Below are 15118 nucleotides of genomic sequence, written 5' to 3' on the forward strand. Positions count from 1 at the left end.
CCCATCCTTGCGCAGGCCCCTCTCACTGTCTGGGCCCAGGACTCCAGACCCAGCAGTCCCCCCGTGATGGCGGCCGTGGGGATGGACATCCTTCAGATGTTTCAAGTTCATCTATGTTTTCCAAATGATGGTAGTGGCTTCACCATTCGATGGCAGCTTTCCAATAGTAACCACCATAAAATGGTGTGGAAGCAATGGCCATCTGATGTTAAAATACAGCTAAATTCATCTGTTTAACATCAGGAATGGCCAAGGGGTGCAGATTTTTTTTTGCACATGAACTAAACATATGAATGTTTTTTTTTCCATTTACTTCTTTCAATGGTTAGTTACCATTGCATTGAAAGTTTTGATGGCGGAAGCCCAGCCATCATTTGATGGTGAGCTTCCAATGTCCATCCCTAGCCTACCCTAGAATCACAGCAACAGGTCCCTCTGCATTTAAAGATCACCTGTAGCCTGAACACCATAGAGACAGCTGTGAACCATTTGAACAAATGTGAATGTAGTCTGTGATGGATGCCAGTGATACAACACAGAGAACAGCCCAGTGACCACTGAAAAACAAAGACAGTACAGGTATCCCAGTGACTACCATATAGTACAAAGAGCACCACATTGTATGCAATATAGCACAGACAGCATCCTAATGACAATTATAAAATACAAATTCCTTGTGTCCACTATACAGCATCCCAGTGACTGCCATGAAGAACAGACAGCATCTCAGTGACCATTTTACACTAAAGACTGCATCCCAGTGACCACAATATTATCATCATCATTTATTTACAGTATATGGCACCACAAGTGTTCTGCAGCGCCTTACAAAGTACATAAATAAGTAGGTTGACCAGTGACTTACAGTACAATACAATACAGGATATAACAATGACCATATCCTAGTGACTGCCATACAGAACAGCCAGCATCCCAATTACCATCTAGTACAGACAGCTTTCCAGTGACCTTCATACAGTACAGAAAGTGACCACCATAAAATACAGACAAACCCAGTCAGGGCCACCAAAGGGAGGGGGGCAGGTACTAATTGGCCGAGCCTGAACTTGTAGGAGGGGCCAGGCTCGGGTCTGCTGCCCCTTCACCCTCCTGTCAGCAGCAACAGTCTCTCCCCAGCTGCGGTGAATCCAGGGAGGCTGCTGAGCTCAGCAGCAGTCTCCTCTGCCTGCCCTGCACCTGATGGTGGGGGAAGGAGGGGAGCAATTGCACTGATTGCATGCCCCCCTGGCACTCAGCCCTCTCATGCGTGGCATGCAGTGCCACAATAATTTTTCAAACTTTTTTTGTAGGTGGTGTGGTTACGATCGCACACTTAGGTCACACCTCCTACAGTACCCAGCCCGACACTGCTCTCTGCAGCCCTGCTCCCAGTTACTGCCAACAGCATCCTGGTGACCGCTATAGTGGACTGACAGTCATACAGTACATTGAAGAGCCTAGTGAGCACCTGGCTTTGGTCTGCAGCCTGGGATATTATGTTCCCCCATCACTGTGTCAAAGTCAAATAATAATTGCACAACGATCATAACCAATTATCTGACGATCTAATCGCCTATGGTCTGACGATGTGTTTGCACAATGCTACTTTGCGTTGCGGAATCCTTTGCGCTAAACTGCATATTCACAACACACATACACTGATGCACATAATACACACACATATAAATGTATATATACTTATATACACGGACGTTCATATGCGTACGCACATACTCACACATGGACGCTCATTTGTATATAGTTGCTATTTCAACACGCAGACACACATATGCGGATGCATATGTGCAAGATGGTTCCCACACATTATAGTTAATAACCAGTGTTATTAAAGGTATTTTTAGCTAATAATTATGATGTAATATGTACTTAAACGAGATCTAAGGTTTAGAATATAATGGACATGTCATGTTTGGTATCATACTTAATCCCTGTTTAATTGCAGACATGTGTATCTATCGGCAAAGAAGTCGCATCATGCGTCCACTAGTTATGGATGATAGGGAGTTATTGGATAACATGCATATAGTGTTGTAGCCAGTGTTAACCAGTTGTTCGGTGGGAAACTACACAATGTGACCATTGGAGAACTGAGCCATTCCCCTGATGACACCGTATGAATCAACCAATGACCAGATTATTCAGAAGCAAGAACCAATGGAAACCTGTCAACTAGTTCCTTTGTTAACGTAGAACTCTGTAAGGTATATAAGCTGTGACCCGCCTCCAGCGTACAGACATCCTCTTTGATGATCACAGGCTTCTGGATTGATGACTGTATGCTGGGACCAGTGCGCATGCGTATGTATCGGCCTGTACTATTATTGATTGCTTTTTACTCTAATTGTTAAATCTTTCACCGTGTTACTTTTTCTTTACATAAATAACTTTTTGTGCTTTGGAACCACACAATTGGATTGGAAAGCAATTCTTTCTTAAGCGACTTGCAGCGCTAAATAACGACTAGCGACTATTAGGAATCAATAACTGGAAGCGCCACCTGTTATAAGTGGGAGAAGTCCAAGGAGTGGGCCATGCTGGACATTGGACCGGGAGGAGAAGGGATGGATCAAGCTGCTTATGCTGTTATGTGACTAGTCCCTGGGGAGGAAAACACTATGGGCCAAATGTAATAGGGTGAGAGTTTAGAAAATGTGAGAGTTTAGCAGTAAACTCTCACATTGGTTGAGTTTTATCTTCAAAATGGGAAAACATCTGAATAAAATTTTAAATCGTGAGAGTTTTTTAAGTCTAAAAAAACATGCAAGTTCACTCTGTTACTTTGTTTTTGGACTCTACTACATTGGTAAAGTTAAAAAAAAGTGTCAGAAACTCTCACTTTTCTAAACTGTCACCCTATTACATTTGGCCCTATATCTATGATAAGCGCTGGCCATATAACAGCATGAGCAGCTGTCATAACATATATTTGGTTCTGGTACTTATTTTTATATACAGTAAAAGATCAAATACAATCTCAACATATTTGGCCCCAATATGGATACAAGTAGATTTGTGACAGCAGCTCCAGTAAGAGGATCTCCTGGCAGTTTGTCACTATGGGGCATATTAATCATAATCTGCATTTTTAATAGTGATATTTTTTGTGTAAATTCACAATATGATTATTTTTACTTGAATTTACTATGCAGGCTCGGGGAGTCAGGGAAATCCCTGGTGGGCAATCTGCAGATAGCGTTACCAAATCAGGGCCAAGCTTGGTACATCTGGAAGCACTGCAGCCCCCATAGAAACCAATGGGGGCTGCATTTGCGGCTGAAAATAGGGATCCTAACATGTACAACCACAATGTCTGCAATAATGGAAGGAGGCTGTTGTAAAGGAATTGGAAGATCCCTCTTCTGCATTAATGCCTCTATAGGGACAAAACAGCCAGTGCCGTAACATTGCTTTAATGTGCCCTGTTCCGCCCTGCACCCTTTGCGCATAATGGCATGACATCACTCCGTACAGCTGTATACACGGCAGGGTGCCTGCCTGTAGCGTCCAAAGAACACTACGGGCGGCACTGCTGCAGCATTACTGGCTGCAAGGTGCTGTTCCAGGTACCCTGTTAGTCAGAAGCAAGGGCCATAGGGCAGTCACTGTGCTGCCAACAGTACAGTGTGCAGTGGCACTGGTCGGTCGCATACCCCTAGTTATGGCCCTGAAAGCAGCTACACTTTCCGGAGCTTAATAAATAGTCAGATGTAAATTCTAATTAAGAATAATGGGGATTTCAATCCTCCCCATTAAGCCAAATTCAGGAGATATCTCTGATCCCCATGTGTGTTGCTATATGATAAAGGTCCCATAGTCACTAATACTGTGGGAAACTTTTTTTTTATTTTTAAATCATAGGCGCACTATGGTGGTGCCTTGGTAGTAGCAATGAATGCTATGAATTCCAAAGTTCATGAATCTAAATAGAAAATTCAACCAGGGGTCACCAACCGAGTTGATGGAGGCTAACATCAGTTGCACTAAACTTGCAGAGTAGATGTAAATTAGAAAGTGACACTCCCATTAGCTTTTGAGTCAAGCAATTACTACAATGTTGTTGAGATAATGAAGTGATTTGTACTGCATCAACTGTTAAATGAACATGTAGAAAAGACTAATGTAGACACTGTAAATATATCTTTATTGTTTATTTATCGATTCAAGATGACCTGGGGCCTGATTCAGACTCGTTCGCTAGCAATCGATCGCTCGCAGCGAGCGATGTTTTGCAAAGTGTGCATGCGTATGCTTCACAGTGCGTAAACTAGTCCCAGCGATTGGGAAGCAATCGCTCGCCCAGCAGAGACAGCCCAGCTGAATGAGTGACAGGTGAAGCCATTTGTGGTTGGTAACAGGGGCAGGCCACTGGAAACAGGGGAGTGGAGGTGCGAACGCAGGCGTGCCTGAGCATCTCAACGTCGTTTCAGAGGCGTGCATAATTAACAGGCAGCGTCATAGTACACGTCACCTGGTTGAATTATACACTGACGTGCTCGCAGTAGGGTACAGTCAACTGCAAGCGCTGCGGTCAGTTTCCAATGGAACCTGATATACCGTTGGTTGTATATACTTCCTGGAGATGACGTTCGCTAGCAGGCAGATAAAGACAGGCTGGTGGGCGTCTGCATACACAAAGTGATCGCACACCAAGACATAGTGGGCGTGCGTATGCATTGCCGTGCGATCGCCTGCTTTGACGTCACTTAGCTGAATTTGCATACGCTGGGAGCGAGCGTCCGCATATAGCGAGCGGGTCTGAATCAGACCCCTGGTTCCTAGAGGTACATTTCTCTTACCAATATTTGTGAACCTCTGATTTGATTATACTAATTTAATTAGTTCCTCTATATTGCATATAACATTAAATGGCATTTCTTGAAATTAACAGGCAAATATGGGACTCATGTGTTATCTTCTATGTATTTTATGTCTTCTCTTAATATTGTATATACCACACAGTAAATAGGTATTTAATCTGTAATGTTAACAACAATCCACTAAAGGGCGCACCTACACCACTATATTGTATAGTATGACATTGCAATGCTTTTCAATTTGCTATTACGAATGAAAAGTGTAAATAATATGTAAGCCAGAGTTTTAAGACCTCTTTATCTCATAATACCCAGCCTTTCTTTAATACTGGGTTTGCTCCCAATTGTAAAACACTGCAGGGTATGCGGATTCTATATAATAAATGTTAATAAATAATGAATAACTAAGTGCGAATGATTCAGCAGTGCACGCTAGTGCACTGCTGAACACAGATTCCTTACAGTCGGGAAACTGTGCAGGTGCCTGACCCATTTTGCACGACCCGCTCTGCGCATGTGCAAAACGGGTCTGCGATCCCGCACACAGACTGACAGCAGACTGTCATTGATTTACAGTCTGCTGCAGGAGATTTCCTGGCCTCTTTCTCTCATCTACGGAGGCCAGTTTGCGTGACCCCATGGCTCACTTAGCCAGCCTATGGGCCTCATTCAGAGGCAGTCGGAGGATGCAAGCGGTTGCTCAGAAACTGGGCGGCCACTTGCATCCTGACCGCCCGCCTCTGTTGCGGTCGTTAGGCTGTGGGTTAACACCCACAGCTCTAACAACTGCTACGGTGATGGTCGCGATGATCAGAGACCATCGCGACCATCGGGGCTTACGACGAGACCCTAGGGTAGGGTCTCACTTGTCGTAAGCCCCGGAGAGCTTCTGGCTCTGTCAGAGCCGGAAGCTCTCCACTGACATCACTAGTGATGTCAGTGGGGCCGCCCCCAAATGGTAGGCGTTCCCATGGGAACGCCTCCGTTTGGGCTGCCACCCCCCCGGCCCGCCTTCCAAATGGGGCAAGCTGTCAATCAAAATCGACAGCTCGCCCCCTTTGGATCGAGACCCGCTACGACCGGTGCTGTCGGTCATAGCGGGTCTCACGCATGCGCACGACGGCGTTGTGTGCATGCTCTGTGGGGGGCCATCGACCCGGTCCAAGCGCATTGGCGCTAACGACCGGGTCTGAATGACCCCCTATGTCCCCACAGAGTATCCGATATTGCATTGTACAACACAGCTCGCATAAGTAATGCATGCAGGAGGCATACATGCTTACCCTCTCGGAAGTCGCGGGAGGCTCACGATTTTTCGGGTATCCCACCGGAAGTGTAGGCACTTCTCCTGCATTCTGCCCATTTCCTAGTGAAATGGGCAGAATAAGGAGAATTTTCTTGCGGACTGGTGGATCCGCGAGTAGGGATTGTGTCATTTGGCTCCGCTCCCTTGAATATGCGCCGTCCGTGGCAATTGCCATAAGGGAACAGGCTTAAAGATGTGATCCGTCCGGCCCCGCCTTCAACACCTTCCACCAGGCCTGGGGAGAAGAAGTCAAGTGTCGGCAAGTATGGCCTTCGTCCAATGGTAGCATGGTTGTTGTCAGCTGATGCTGTCCTCCAATGGACTGCTACCTTGGGGTATATTACTGGGCTCTGGACAACAGGAAGTTGTCTGTACAACGTAATTTCTACTAGTGTTTGCTTGCAGTCACTTCGTTCCTGGTTCCCTTGCTATTCTGTTCTCAAGTCATTTCTAGTTACTCTCCTGTGCCAGCGGTGCGTCTGGATACCTTGCCCGCGTACTCTGTGCTTCCTCAGAGTACAACTACAGTGTCACTCTCCTGTGCATCTGATAGATATTGTACTGAGTGTACAGGCAAGTTAAGTACAGAATCCTCACTAGTGCTTCTTTCAGAAGTACACTCACCTGGGCCTCATCGGTGTTATCTCCCTCCATTTCCCACCTGTATCTCATACCTGACCAAAGGGCCGCAACCTGCTTTCTGGGTGCAGCTTAAATCCATATCCCGCTTGGAGGGGTCACAGGTGAACACCTCCCAGCAGGTTAGACTCCGCGCCTTTGGTTAGGTCTCGCCAATATCTGATACCTGTGGATGAGGAGGACATACATCCAGTCCCCACACCTCCGATTCCTTCCACAACCCAGGACCTCAGCTCCTCAGTAGGAGATCCTCCTGAGTCTGTCATGACAATTTGAACAGGCCCAATAGAAGGGCCAGGGTGCAGGGGCATTGCAAGATCTAGCCTCTCGCATGAATAATCAAAAGGCAGCGCCACATCAAGTGGCTCAATATTTACAAGAGCTCTCTGGGCAACTACTTTCCGTCCAATCAACCTTGGCCACGTTACTTCCTCCTCCCACAGTGTCTGCTCCTTCGAATCCTCCAGTCCATCCTCCAGTTCCAGTGACACAGAAGTCTCGCCTTCCGTTGGCATCCCCTGAATGCTTTGATGGAAACCCAAGACGTTGCCGCGGTTTCATCAACCAATGTGAGATTCAGTTTGAATGCCTGCCACAGAATTTCCCGACGTCTAGGTCATAAGTGGCTTATATTATTTCGCTGCTGACTGGAACAGCTTTGGATTGGGTCTCCCCATTATGGGAATGAGCAGATCCTCTAGTGTCCAACTATGAGAACTTTATTTCCTCTTTCAAGAGAATCTTTGACGAGCTGGGCTGCACTGCCTCGGCTTTTTCTGATCTCCTTCAAGTCTGACAAGGGTCCCGTACCATGGGACAGTACGTGGTCCAATTTCAAACCATTTCCTCTGAATTAAAATGGAATGAAGGGGCCCTCAAGGCTGCCTTTTTACATGGTCTTTCAGAAAAGTGGAAAGATGAGTTAGCCTCTCGGGATCTTCCAGAGTCCTTCTCTGAAGTAATCACTCTGTGTATGAAGATCGACTTACACCATAGAGAATGATTGGCTAGTAAAGGACAAGAGGATAGTTTTCGAGAACGGTTGTTATTAGATGTACGTTCCTCTTCTCCGGCAAGGAGTAAAGAAGAACCTATGCAGGTTAATAAATCCTGGCTAACCACAGCTGAGCAAACCCATCAGTTCCAGAATAAGCTCTGCCTCTACTGTGCAGCTCCAGATCATGTTCTCAAGAATTGTCCTCTTCTTGCGGGAAATGTGAGACCCTAACTGGTTCTGGGAGCGTCCAGTTGGAGGTAGTGATCAAGACATCCCATTTAATGGATGCTCTGTTATTGGCATCCCTTTCCCACAAGTCAAGGAGAGTTGAAAGAGAGCCACTGGAAATTTTATTTCATAATCCTTGGCACGTACCCTGGGTATACCAGTCACTCCTCTACCCAGCAAGCTGACCCTATCGGGGGTAAACAGCAATGTCATTCTGGGAGATTCCATTTCTTCTGTTACCCACCCGATGTCCCTCTGAGTAGGATGCCCTCATCAAGAAATGTTATAATTATTATTCCTACCTAAAACCTCCTACGAACTAGTTTTAGGTCTGCCTTGGCTTACAAGACATAACTCTACACTGAATTGGTCTAACATGCAAATCCTTGCTTGGGGTCCGGGCTGTTTTCATCAATGTCTGTCTCGAGTACTTCCTGTACGTATCCATCAAGTTTCTACTGGACCTACTTTTAAGCCTCCTACTCCTGATCAACTGAAAGTTCTCCTAGTTCCCTGTCTGCCGGGAACCATAATCAGGGTTTTTTTCAACGTTTTTAATGAACACACTGCCGACAAATTACCTCCTCATCGCTCTTGTGACTGTGGCATTGATCTCATTCCTGGGAAAATGCCACCTCGTGGCCGAATTTACCCTTTTTCGGTTCCAGAAACAGCAGTCATGTCTGACTACATTAAAGAAAATCTAGCCAAAGGTTTTATCAGACCATCCTCTTCTCCTGCTGGGGCTGGATTCTTCTTTGTTGAGAAGAAGGATGGGGGACTCAGACCCTACATAGATTACCATGGACTCAATCTAATTACCATCAAGAACTGATACCCACTGCCACTCATCTCAGAACTTTTCGTCAAGGCTCGTGGAGCTCACTTTTTCACAAAACTGGATCTTCGCAGGGCCTACAACTTGATCCACATCAAGGTGGGGGATGAGTGGAAAACCGCATTCAACACCTGAGATGGCCACTTTGAATACTTGGTAATGCCTTTTGGGTTACGTAATGCACCAGTGGTTTTCCAAGGTTATGTGAATTAAATTTTCAGGGACGTCCTTTACAAGTTCGTTATGGTCTATCTAAACGACATTTAAATTTTTTCAAGGATCTGCAGTCACACCGATTTTATGTACGAGAGGTTTTATCCCATCTTCGTGACTACTGTCTGTATGGAAAGATTTCCAAATGTCTCTTTGAGCAATCCTCCGTGCATTTCTGGGGCACATCATCTCTGGAGATTCTCTACAGATGGATCCAGACAAACTGAGTGCCATCTGGGACTGGCCTCAACCTAACTCCCTGAAAGCTACCCAGCAATTCTTAGGGTTTTCTAATTATTATAGACAATTTATTTAGAACTTCTCCACTCTTGTTGCTCCCATCACAGCTCTCACCAAAAAGGGAGCCAATCCTTCCTGTTGGCTCCCTTCGGCAGTAATGGTGTTTCAAAATCTAAACACAGCATTCTCCACGGCACCAATGCGTTGCCAACCATAACTTGAAAAGCCCTTCATTCTGGAAATTGATGCCTCTTCGGTGCGGTTGGGAGCTGTGCTGTCTCAAACTGCTGAGGATGGGAAGACTCACCTATGTGGGTTCTTCTCGTGAAAATGTTCTCCAGCTGAGAAAAATTAAGCCATCGGTGACCAGGAGTTACTAGCTATGCGCTTGGCATTGGAAGAGTGGCAACACCGTCTGGAGGGTGCAAGATTCCCTGTCACCATCATTACAGATCATAAAAATTTGGTTTAGCTCCAAACAGCTCATCAATTAAACGTTGGTCCCTCTTCTTCTCTAGGCTTGACTTCAAGCCTCAGTTCTGCCCTGGGGTCCTGAACAAGAAAGCTGATGCCCTGTCTCGGTCTTTTCTATCTGCACAAGAGGAAGAGGATCAACCTCAAGTTCGTCCAATCCTGGACCCTCCCGTCTTTGCTCCCACTTAACTCCTGTCTCCCCCACCAGGCAAAATCTTTGTTGCTCCACAACTGCATAAAAGCTTACTGACATGGGCCCATGCCTCACTTTTTTCTGGACATTCAAGCATTCTTAAGACTTACACATTTTTACTGGTGGCCTACCATGAAGAAAGACATTGGAGAGTTCATCATGTCCTGTGTCAAGTATGCTCAGCATAAAGTCACTCGCAATAAAGTCCTGGGCACATTACGTCCTTTGCCTGTTCCAGTTGCTCCACGGACACACCTCTCTATGGATTTTATTTCAGAATTACCACCGTCCAAAGGACCTAACACCATTTGAGTCGTCGTGGATCGATTCTCAAAGATGGCCCATTTTATTCCCCTAGTCAGTCTTCCTTCTGCTCCACAACTGGCGAAGATATTCATCTGAGACATCTTCAGGATACATGGTTTGCCCAAAGAGATAGTATCCGATCGAGGTATACAATTCGTAGCCAAGTTTTGGAGAGCACTGTGTGCGTCCTGCGGAATTAAGTTAAAGTTCTCTTTCGCCTATCACCCACAAACAAATGGTCAGAGAGGGTGAATCAAGAGCTGGAAACATTTATCAGACTTTTTGTATCCTCTTCACAGGATGACTGGCTCTATCTTTTACCTTGGGCGCAGTTTTCGCATAACTTCTTCTAATTCCACTCCATTTTTTGCAGTCTATGGTAGACATCGACGAGTGTTGATTTTCAAGAATTACCACCCATGGAAGATCCAGCCATAACTAACTTGGTAGGCTCATTTGCAGACTTATGGAAAAATATTAATTGTTCCTTGAAGAAAGCTTCAAGTAGATACAAAAAATTTGCTGATAAAAAACGTCTTGCAGTTCCCCCTTCTGAGAGTCAGAGATAGGGTATGGTTATCATCTAAGAACATTCATTTAAAAGTGCCAAGCATGAAGATCGCCCCACACTTCATTGGACCATACTGCATTCTCAAGGTAATAAATCCTGTAGTGTATAAACTAGAACTTCCACCCCAGCTGAAGATCTCCAATACCTTCCATATCTTTCTGTTACGTCCTTTGTCTTAATCAATTTCAACATTCTTCACCTAAAACACCTCAAATGCAAACTCAACAGGGTATAGAGTTTGAGATTGATAGAATCCTTGATTCTCAACATCGATCTAATTACCTTCAGTATCTTATTGATTGGAAAGGATACGGACCTGAAGAACGAACATAAATTAAGGTCTTTGACGTCCATATGCTCCTCAACTTGTTCGAGCTTTTCATAAAACATTTCCTGATAAGCCTCGTGGGTGTGCGGAGTCCACCCTGAAAGGGGGGGGTACTGACAGGTTTCGGCTTAGGATCGCCCGTTGCTCACCACAGCACAGACTTTCCCTGACTTCTTGTGCGGTAAGATGTCAGGTGCGGCGGCGAGTGACGCGCTGAGGATTATGTCTTAGGTGCACTTGGACATCCATGTGCTGCTCTATGACTTGGTTACTGAGGTTGCCGTCATGGGTGCAGTCATGACAGTCTTCATCATCTGACTGACCCTTCATCCAATGGTAGCATGGATGTGGTCAGCTGACGCTGTCCTCCAATGGACTGCTACCTTGGGGTATATTACTGGGCTCTGGGCAACAGGAAGTTGCCTGTACAATGTCATTTCAACTAGTGTTTGCTTGCCGTCACTTCGTTCCTGGTTCCCTTGCTATTCTGCTCTCAAGTAATTTCTAGTTACTCTCCTGTGCCAGTGGTGCATCTGGATACCTTGCCCGCGTACTCTGTACATCCTCCGAGTACTACCACAGTGTCACTCTCCTGTGCCAGCGGTGCATCTGATACCTTTCCCGCACACTCAGTACAATATCCAAGTACAGAATCCTCGCTAGTGCTACTTTCAGAATTACACTCTCCTGGGCCTTCATCGGTGTTATCTCCCTCCATTTCCCACCTGTATCTGATACCTGACCAAAGGGCTGCGACCTGCTTGCTGGATACAGCTTAAACCCATATCCCGTTTGGAGGGGTGACTGGTGAACAGCTCCCAGTAGGTTAGACTCCGCGCCTTTGGACAGGTCTCACCAACATCCGATACCTGTGGATGAGGAGGACATACATCCAGCCCCCTCGCCTCAGATTCCTTCCGCAACACAGGACCTCAGCTTTCAGTTCCTCAGTAGGAGATCCTCCTGAGCCAGTCATGACAGTAGCTAAAAACAAATAGTTATACACAGACACAATATAGAATAAGAATATGTAAAGTAAAGTGAATGAATAGTCAGGCCCTAGAGTTACTGATAGATGCAGAAAGACAGATGGATCCAGATGTTCCTTTACCTGTCAGATTAGTGATTACTGGGAAAACATGATAGGCTTGTTTGTAATACCACAGTACTACAGACCTCACCATCTTAGTTATCGGTGGGGTTCATGACTCGCATTTGATATTCTACATGTGGCTTCTGGTGGCAGAGTTATCTAAGCTGTCTAAAACTTGAAGGGAGCCACAGTGAAGACAGACTTTGGATTATTCCTTTCTGCATTTACAATATGAAATGGAATTGGCACAGGGTTATAACTTCTTTACAGTATAATTTTTATAAGTAGAATCTCTGTTCATTACATTTGTTAAAACTGCTCTACCACTGTGTGTAAGAATTTATGAATTTGCCCCTCCAAGCTGGAGTCCCGGGCGCTGCTTAGTGACGCCATGTTTTTCTCAGGGCTTTCCATTCCATTTGCATCCTTGTGCTGTGACCAGGATGACCAAACACAAGATGACCATCAATTGCAGCTTACAATGGATCCACCCACTCACACTGGCACTGTCCTGCTCCCATTTTACAGTGACATCAGTAACATCTTTTACCAAGGTGGCAGTGCAGCTTGAAAATGGAACATGCCGGGATTATGGTCATGTCAATTAGTGATCAGCTTAGATAATGGATGTTGCTTCCAGAAACCATAGCAACTCCTAAAATCGTATTGCAGCTAATAGAGTAGTGATGCCATTTCCCAGCATACACACAGACAAACTGCCACTGACACAAGTGACCGTAATGTTCTATATTATTTACCATTGACTCTACTCACGCTGCTTCTGGTTGCTGTAAGTACCCAGTCACTTATTAATACCCCTTTTCCACTGCTGCAATAACCCAAGTTATTGCTGGGTCTTCCCAGGAAGCGGCTCAGTGGAAAAGGGTCCCTGAATAATAATCCTAATTAAGTGACCTGGGAATCCAACCCAGGTAGATACCATGGTTGGACCCAGAATGGACCTGGGTAATGGTGCAGTGTAAATTGCGCGACCTGGGTTATCCAACCTGGGTCATGCCTAAAATGAGCTGATTGGTGGCTGTTGAGCAGTCACCTCCCACTTTTTATGACCTCACAAGTTTAGCAGGGGAGACCCGTGTCCAGTGTGACTGTGAACGGGGCTGACCCAGGAATAACCCGGATCGAAGGAGCAGTGTAAACGGGGTCTGACCTGGGTTGGAACCATGTCTGAAAACCCAGGTCAGACCCCGGTTTTTGGTGGAAAATGGGAATAAAAGTCGAGTCTTTGTCAAGTCATTTTTTAACATGATCACAGTAATGTCCCTGTTGGGAAGTAAGAGTAATTTGTAACAGAAACATCTGATTTCTATAAAACAAACTGAAGGCACCACAAGGAGCTGCTGGGTGTGGCATCATTGCTAATAACATTTAATAAGGAGCAATCTTATGAGATCATCTAGTGTTTGTAGCAATTAGGAAAACGCCATGTATTAACTTTATTAATAATGCCATGATGTGAGACTCTCTGGTATCCTTAAAAAATAAATACTGTGTACTGAATGCAAATCTGGTGTAAAATCACATATTAAGGCTTCAAAATTAAATAATTAAGTTACAAATTACAATAGAGCATTATAAATGGCATTGTGCTTAACCATTATGGTTAATGGTTGTATATGGGCTGTCATTGGCCCCAGTATAACACAGGTATTACTGCACACCCACATTTATAAAACAGAACCACAAAAAACAGGATCACACTTCCACTTAAAGCAGTGTGGATCATTATATCCACCAGGGCTGGTTCTACATATACGCTGGTTACGCAGCCAAGTAGGGCACCACATAGAGAAGGGTGCCCTAACCCGGCCAGCAATATGCAAATTGAAGGCAGGTGACAGTATGTCTGTGTCACTGTGACACAGTTGACTGCACCGCACTATCCTGTTATTGGGGTATTTGATTTGTATTGCAGTGCTGGGCGGCTAACCCGTGTGACGTGATGTCATGACGTCGAGTCGTACTTGCAGTGCGCAATTAAGGCTGGGGCTGGCCGGATCTAGCTGTATTCCTGGCTGCTGGCTGGAGCCCCTTCCCTGCGGCAGCCGGCGGGTGTTGGAGAGGGCAATCCCGGGGCTGAACCTGAGGACTCAGAGATCTGCTTGCCGTAGCGGGCGGAAGGCTCCGAAAAAAAAAGCAAGTAAGTCCTCAGTGAGTAAAAATGCGGGCATGGGGTCCCCGGTGGAAGGGCATCTACTGTAGCTGTAAATGTCCCCGGTCTAGTCTGGAGGAGACTGCGTTTGCTAGGGACGCCGCCGGCGGCTATCGCCAGGCACCCTCCTAACTCCTTCCAAAAAAAAAAGGCTGACAGGGTCCACTGCATATCCTTATGAGTTAGCTAGCCTTTTGCTTCAGCCAGGTTAGCTTGTTTTGTTATTTTTGTGATGGTGAGAAAATTATTGCCAATAATATATTCTCACCGCCAAAAAATATCAAAATAAGCTAAAAGGCTTGCTAATTGACAAGGACATGCAGTGGACTCTGCCTGTCTTTTATTGGCATAAGTCAAGTGAGCTGTTCATTTCATCCTGCAAATTTAGCAGAAATATTATACCCACTATAAATTAATAAGGCAAAGGCAGTTGTCTCTTTACCCTTGTAACTTCTTAAACTCTTACTGTAGGTAACTGAGGTCTCTATCTGTGAGAGATGCTGCCCCTATGTTGTCGGCCCCCTTTGGCTTTTCTCTCTTCTGGTGTGCTGGGCATGCCTCCAGCTTGATAAAAATGGAGTGACTCGTCGGTACGACTTTCCCCACGAGACCAAGGCACCTAAATTCTTTGATGTGCGCAGCTCTACTTTCTGGAACAAAGAACAGTAAACTTAAGCTGGTTAC

The sequence above is a fragment of the Taudactylus pleione genome, unplaced genomic scaffold, assembly GCF_031769625.1.
Source record: "Taudactylus pleione unplaced genomic scaffold, aTauple2 ptg000256l, whole genome shotgun sequence".
Lineage (NCBI taxonomy): Eukaryota > Metazoa > Chordata > Amphibia > Anura > Myobatrachidae > Taudactylus > Taudactylus pleione.